The sequence below is a fragment of the Clupea harengus genome, chromosome 13 (assembly GCF_900700415.2).
Source record: "Clupea harengus chromosome 13, Ch_v2.0.2, whole genome shotgun sequence".
NCBI lineage: Eukaryota > Metazoa > Chordata > Actinopteri > Clupeiformes > Clupeidae > Clupea > Clupea harengus.
The window spans coordinates 22468613-22476112 of NC_045164.1; the positions used below are offsets into that span (position 1 = coordinate 22468613).

General features: G+C 45.9%; 1 protein-coding gene across 2 annotated transcripts in view; it reads left to right on the forward strand.

The window, feature by feature from the left end:
- Positions 1-7500, forward strand: part of sertad2b (SERTA domain containing 2b) — a 35717-nt gene that overhangs the window by 15045 nt on the left and 13172 nt on the right. Inside the window, exon 1 of one of the 2 annotated variants that reach the window (XM_012819877.3) lies at positions 6629-7444. The exons of the other annotated variant lie outside the window; for it this stretch is intronic. The gene's annotated coding sequence lies outside the window, so the exon portion shown is untranslated. Of the gene's footprint in view, positions 1-6628; positions 7445-7500 lie in introns of those variants that run through there. 2 annotated transcript variants of the gene reach the window in all.

Below are 7500 nucleotides of genomic sequence, written 5' to 3' on the forward strand. Positions count from 1 at the left end.
ACAGAGGATTGAACTGAACCCAGAAGGTTGGTTAAAGCCTGCGTGCAATATGTGGATTTTGATGAATATACATGTACACAAACACACAGGCCCACAACTGCACGGGCACTGTGTGCTCAGCCAACACACCCAAATGGATGCACACACACTCACACAAACACACACACACACACACACACATACCTACGCACGCACAAACACACACATGCATGTGCACAGAGACGTATGCACCCACACACATTTCAGATGATTTGAACAGATGCACACTGATTTCTTTTCTCTTTTTTCTTGTTCACGAACAGTTTTGATTCTCTCCCTTGAACACTCCTTTTCTTTACCGGATCGGCTTTTAATGAACCTTTGTTCCAATCCCTACCTCATCATCGGCACCCTTGGCCAGACACCTTCCCCTTTTCATGTGAAAACCAGTGTGCCGGTCCCCCCCCCCCCCCCCCCCCCCCTTTTTTTTTTAAATTTGTTTTGTTTCATTGCTTTTAAGAAATTTGCTCTCAATAAACACAACATACTTTTCTCTTTTGGCCGCTCCGGTGCCGGGGCCAAGAGGTCTGAAAATGAAAAGGAAAAACAGTGTGATGAATGGAGGCCTGTCATACGAGGAGTCCACTTCCAAAACCACAGCCATTACTGTCTTGGTTTAGTTCCAGCTGGGAGCGGGTGTGTGTGTGTGTGTGTGTGTGTGTGTGTGTGTGTGTGTGTGTGTGTGTGTGTGTGTGTGTGTGTGTGTGTGTGTGTGTGTGTGTGTGTGTGTGTGTGTGTGTGTGTGTGTCAGTGTGTGTGTGTGTGTGCTTGCAGACATGTAAATGTGTCTGCAAGTGGTATGTGTGAACATGTGCTATGCGTGTGTGTGTATGTGTATGTGTGTGTGTGTGTGTGTGTGTGTGTGTGTGTGTTTTTATGTGTGTGTGTGTGTTGGGGGGGTGATATCTCCAAACCTTAAACCAACATTGTTCTGTATGATTACCATGACAACGGGATTAAACAACGTGTGCGTGTGCTTACACTTGAGCTCTCTGCGTCTCTGGCAGGGCAGGCACCAGTGTGTCTCGGAGTGTTACACACACACACACACACACACACACACACACACACACACTCGTCTAGTTTACAAGCCAGGTCCACAGGGCCAGGAGGGTGCCTGCAAATGGATCGATGCGATAACTGCTGCGATTTTAGTGCCATTGTGCTGTAAATGGTCGTTTCCTCTCGGAGCTGAGAGTTTTGTTTTGTTTAACGGCGCTCTCTCGCTGTAGTGCGCGTTTCAAACACTTTTGACACAAAACATCTCATCCCCTTCCTTCTCAGATGTTCTCTGTTTCTGTCATTCTCCTCTCCTCCTCTTCTACCTTTTCCTCCTCATCTTTCCTCTCTTCCTGGCAAAGCTGTACCAGTGTGAGCCATTACCAGCAACACACACTCTCTCACACGCACACACAGACACACACACACACACACACATACACGCACACACAGACACACACACACACACACACACACACACATGCACACATACACACACACAGAGACACACACATGCACACATACACACACACACACACATGCACACACACACATACACGCACACACAGACACGTACACACACACACATGCACACACATACACACACACACACACACACACACACACACACAGACACACACACACACAGACATGTCCATGTGCGTTCAGTCACATAGCAATTCCTGTCAGATTGTTTCCATTTGCTGAGAAATGCTGAGTCATCATTAGCTGTGTGCTGCTGTGGAGCACAGGAAGCTGAGGACCAGCCCCAGACAGCAAGGTTGCCATGAGGCCTGAGCACATGGAGACAGTGGTCTGCACTGGAGGTACTTCCCCTTCTCTCTCACACGCATACCCAGGATACCCAGGGCATGGATATCACATGACTGGAAGGGCCACAGCAGCATTTAATGTATCCAGCTTGGCTTTTTAATGATGTAAGGTCTTGAGTGGGTTGAGAGAGAAGAGTTGGATGCCCAGTTCCAGCAGGGTAGAGGAACAGTGTTGGTGTATCTACCACCCTCCCCATACCCCGTTCCCCACTTGTCCTCTTAAATTAGGAGACACTTTACGGAAATCGTTTAAAGATTTAAAGAAGTTTAAACAGAATTGCATTTGATGTGTCAGGCAGTTTTCCCCCAATGAATGCATTTTACCACCACGCGTTCTGTTTCATGCAGTTTGTGTCACTGAATAGAGAGTCCCTGTCACTTAGTGTCCTTCTGTGTCCTTCTGTGTCCTCATTTCAAATGAAAGTCTGGGCTCTTTGTCATCACCTGAACCACTCTTGACTAGAAGAGCAAAAAGCAGGACTTACAAGCACTCAATTGCTTGATTCTGGACTACATTCCTAGCAAAAATTGAGTTGGGAATACACACTTCACTTAAGCAAGACTATCCCTCCTCCACCCATTCCCGATCCCACATCACTTGTTCTGAGCTTCAGTGTTTGAACTGAAAGTATTTGAAAGTGTTTCTTTTTATTTAGGTTGAGATTAATAGTTAATAATTAATAATCTAGTATATGTGGCTGTGTAGCTACAATCTTGCATGGCAATGGCTGTATTGGATGAGCATTGTTATTATTACCCATCACAAGTCTCTTTCAACCAGAGTGAACAAGAGCAGCTGCAGAGGAGAAGTGAGTGTGTCTGGGTGTGTGTGTGTGTGTGTGTGTGTGTGTGTGTGTGTGTGTGTGTGTTTGTGTGTTTGTATATGGGAGCGTGCATGTGTGTGTTTATTGTGTGTGTGTGTGTGTGTGTGTGTGTGTGTGTATAGGTGTGTGCATATATGTGTGTGTGTGTGTGTGTGTGCATGTGTTTGTGTTCCCTGCCCACACCACAGTGTGGGGTCTGACTGCCGTTAATGCGAAAGTGGGCAGCATCCCTCCCACACACGGAACACCCTCCGTCTCTCACGACACTGGGCACTGCCACGACCGTGCTGCACTTGCATCGCTAGCTGAAACAGCCGTTTCCCACACGGCACTGGCCAATGCAGATGCCCTTAAACAGGGTCTCAGAATCTGAATGAGCGTCAGGTTCCAAGGCCTCTCGCAACCCCTTCACCTTCAACGAGCTGCCGCTGGAGAGGGCTGTAATGAAGTAGAGACTCCTGATGGGACTCGCTCAATTACGCTCTTAAAATGAGAGGGCGAAGTCAGCCACACACCCTCCGTACCCGGGTGGCAGATTAGTTAATGAGCTTCATTAGATCATGACGGAGGGGGGGGGGGGGAAGCGGGGTACACTGAGGGCCTTCCAGTCGAGGGGAGAAGGGAGAAGACGAGAGGCTGGGGAGAGAGAAAAAGAGGCAGGCAGGAATACTGAGAGACATAGAGGTGTGTGTGTGTGTGTGTGTGACCGAGAGTAAAGAAATGGACAGAAAGAGAGAGGGATATTTAGGACGAACGGAATAACGTGTGTATAAGGGAGCAGGAGTCAGAGAGAGAGAGAGCGAATGGGATTGTGTCTAAATGGCTGGCGTGGTGTAGTGCATCTCTGTTGTAGCAGCATGAGAGGCCTGTAATTAAGAGCACTATAATCAAGCAGTCTCTTTGTCTGTGTGACGGTGTTTAGAATAGGTCTGATTTAGGAGGAGGCCGTGTCGTTTCTCTGCCCTCACTGGTATAAATACAGAAACCCTATTGTCAAACTATAGTGTAGTTTTTATTCTGTTTTTTTTTCCCCCCATTAGCAGTATTGCTGGGCAATTTAACTTGATTGAACTAATCTCTCCTGTTCTGATTTGTTTTCGTATGGAAGTCCAAATGCCTCTAGAAAAAGGCTTTTGGGTGGGGGTTTTTTTCTATTAGGGAGGCCCTTGCAGTAGCTAAAAATCTAAAACATAAGCTTTGGGTAAATTACAAAACTACAAAGACTATAATGAGGCCTCATTCAATTACTAATTACTTAATAGTGTTCACATAATGTGGAATGAGTCGCAAACCGTGCTGAGACTAGATGGAAGGCTTTGTGACGCTAGTCCCTCAACCTCCAAACATGCTGTGACCACGTACTGTACATATTCATGGAGGCTAACTGTTGATTGTGCTAATAGGGTGATTCATGCTTTTGTGAGTGATGATTACCCACACCAAATACGCACATGGCCTCCTCATTGGCTCACTGCTGAGTCAGTGTGTGCATGTGTGTGCGTGCACGTGTGTGTGTGTGTGTGTGTGTGTGTGTGTGTGTGTGTGTGTGTGTGTGTGTGTGTGTGTGTGTGTGTGTGGTGTGCGTGCATGTTGTGGGGGTTGATGGGGGAGTTGAGGGGGCAGAATAAATTATCACAAGCTTTACGCCAAAGAGCTCTTGGCAAAGACGCAACAAGATTCAGAAAGAGAGAGCGAGAAGAGACTAGGATCAAGAGAAATAATTAAATTGAGTATGGAATCAGTAGATGGAGACAAACAAGAAAGCAAAAGAGAAAATAAATGCTGAGCAAGAGAGAGAGAAGGAGAGAGAGACTAAGTGACCATAAGACAGAGAGAGATCACTGTCTGTTTGAGGGACAAGTTAAGAGAGGGTACAACCGAATGACAGAGAGAGAGGAGAGTGTATGACAGAAACGTACAGAACCTGTCAGAGTTCGTAAGGTGAAGTCTTTGGTAGGACGAAAGAAAGACGGAGTAAGACAGTAGAATTTTTTGAAAAAAGCTTTAAGCAACGAGAGAGGGAGAGACTGAAAGAAAGAGAAAGAATGAGACTGATTGGGTAATAGAGAGTGACCAACAGAGAGAGAGGGAGGGAGAGAGAGAGGGAGGGAAAGAGAGGGAGGGAGGGAGACAGAGCAGAAGGGCTGTGGCTCCTTCTGGGGAGGGAACAAAGGGGATGTTGTGGATGCCGCCCAGCAGCCTGCTGTGCTCAGTCCTGCCCTGACTGCTCACTGAGCCATTTCCTGTTTTTGACCTGAAAACGCTTTATTTAGAACCAGCCCTCTCCACTCTCCACTACACTACTTGCACCACACACTCCCCCATTTATGACAACACTGAGACGGCCAGAGAGAGAAAGAGAGCGAGGGAGAGAGAGAGAGAGAGGGAGAGAGGGAGAAAGAGAAACTCCGGGATCCAGGCTGAAACTGACACCATCCGTTGTCTGGGAGACCTCTGCTTGTTTATGTTTTACAAAGAGTTTTATTTTTTTTTTAAATATCCTACATACAGACAGGAATATGATCTTCGTTCCACTCGTTTGCCTGTAGAAAGGTACAGATTATTCCAAAGCTTTGTGCACGCTGTCTGAAGAGGTTGCTGAGCCATGGGAGCTGCTGCTGCTGCTGCTGCTGCTGCTGCTTGGCTTCTGAAACTGGCTGCCCTAAATCTGAGAATGCTGCAGCCTTAAAATAGGTGAGCTTGCAGCCAATCATCATGCCTCGCCGACAGTCACACAGGCCATGGCTGTCCGAGAGCTATTCCTGCTCTCTCTCTCTCTCTATGAAAATCGCCATGTGCATGCCTAATGTACATGTCTATGATAACGGAAGGCAGTTTGTCATTTTTTTGAACACTTTCACTGTTTCTCATTGGTGCAAGTCTCAATCACAATGCATCACAGATGGCTGGACTTCTGTATTCCTTCCCTACTCTCTTTTTTCTCCATTTCTTTCTGAATATCTATCTCCCTATCTATCTCTCTCTCTCTCTCTTCAAGCTGTCACTTGTTCATATGGAAGGAGTCCTGGGTGATTCGGTGCAGTAGGTTGCTGTTTGGGCACAGTTTCCCGCCGAATCACCTGATTCAGGAATGGTAGGCTGTGTAGGCTTGCCAGCCGAGGCGCAGGGAGCCAACACTTACCTGCTTTATCACCCAGTCTACTTGGTAACCGCAAATGTTTGATTTATCATCTGAGACTAATGTTAGTGCCAGGGTTATGTGAGGTGAAAGGCTGATGTGATGGTGTGTTTGTTTTTTTATGTACATCACAGGTTACCATGGTGAAATTGGTGTGAGTCAGGTGTGCATCATCAGTCTTTCAAGAGCTGAGACAGAGGCACCTTGACTGTCCAGTAAGCAGTTCCTTTTTTGGAGTGTGGGTAAATGATTTGAGAATTCTCTTCCCAAGCCCTTATGGCTTGTAAATGACCACAGTTGGTCCACCTTCCTAAGGATTTTCTTCTTTTTTTTTTTTTTTTCAACACAATCCGTGTAACAGTCAAAACTGCCACCCAGAACTGGGCATCAGATGGCACTTTTAGGACTAGGTGCCACTTTACCCACCAGACGCTACTCCCATTTTTGGAGAGAACGACCAGCCTCCATTGTGTTGAAATATACCAGGCATGTCCGCGCCATCTGGTGACAGTTACATTCTCTGGTCAGTAAGGCTTGAGGTGAACTATTACCGAAATGCAACATATGTTCCTTACTCAGGGTAGATGACATGTTGGAATCTGCCTCTAGATGTGACCCGCCTGCTCTTTATCAAGACATGGAACATGACCATAGATATCTGCAGAGGAACTGGTAGACACATATGGGAGTCACAAGACTTGTTGATAGTTGATTTCTGTGGAAGAGTTAAATGATTTCTCGTTCAACCCACTCAAGGAAAAGTGTGACAAGGACTGACAGTTATGACATGGATAACCAGAATAGGCTGTTCTCTATTTCCGGACCACTGAGTCATACCGCTTTTTGTGTTAACTTTGTCTTGCAGTATAAAAAAATCGAATTATATGTATCTATAAATTACAAAAATAAAACTATAATAAATAATACACTTAATTGACAACGTTTATCTTTGAATATAATTATGCCATTATATCACTAATGATCTGAATGTTTCTTCATGTTCAGTCCCAGTAAACACAGTGTAACATTAGGCTATGACAAGATTACACTAGCCTTTTAAAATATTATATGAACGTCTCAAAGCACACGGGAACTGGGCATATTGACTACTACTAAGCCTACATAAGTAGCCTCACGAAAATAAATGTTTTCGGTAGGAATAAAGTAGCCTTTGCTCTACCAATACAGAGAGCCAGGACTGTGCCTTAACAGAGTGAGAGAGTGGGTGAGTGAGAGAGAGACAGACACATAGGGCAGGCTGTTTGCGTGTGTAGGGGGCGGGCGGACAACACCGACGACATGTAGCCGACTTGCAGTGTAGTTAAAGCCTCACTCGACGTCATTCCTCTTCGGGGACAACTGTGGCGGCAGCGCTATTACTCTGTTATTCACCACCACTCGGCAATTTTCATTCTCTCGCCTAGCCTGTATCAACGCCATTGCTGGACGGCACAACTCCTTCTTATCAAGAAACGGGGAATTTAAGTGCAAGCGTAAACGAGGGAGACTTTAATCGGTTGTCTACCGTCGCTTGACTTGGAACCAACACTTCACAATAAAAAAGATCCATCCCGATGCTTCATTTTAAACCTCCGTTGGAACTATATGTGGTAGGTAACCCTTATAGCCTATATATTTCACTGAGATACAGGGACATTACACAAAA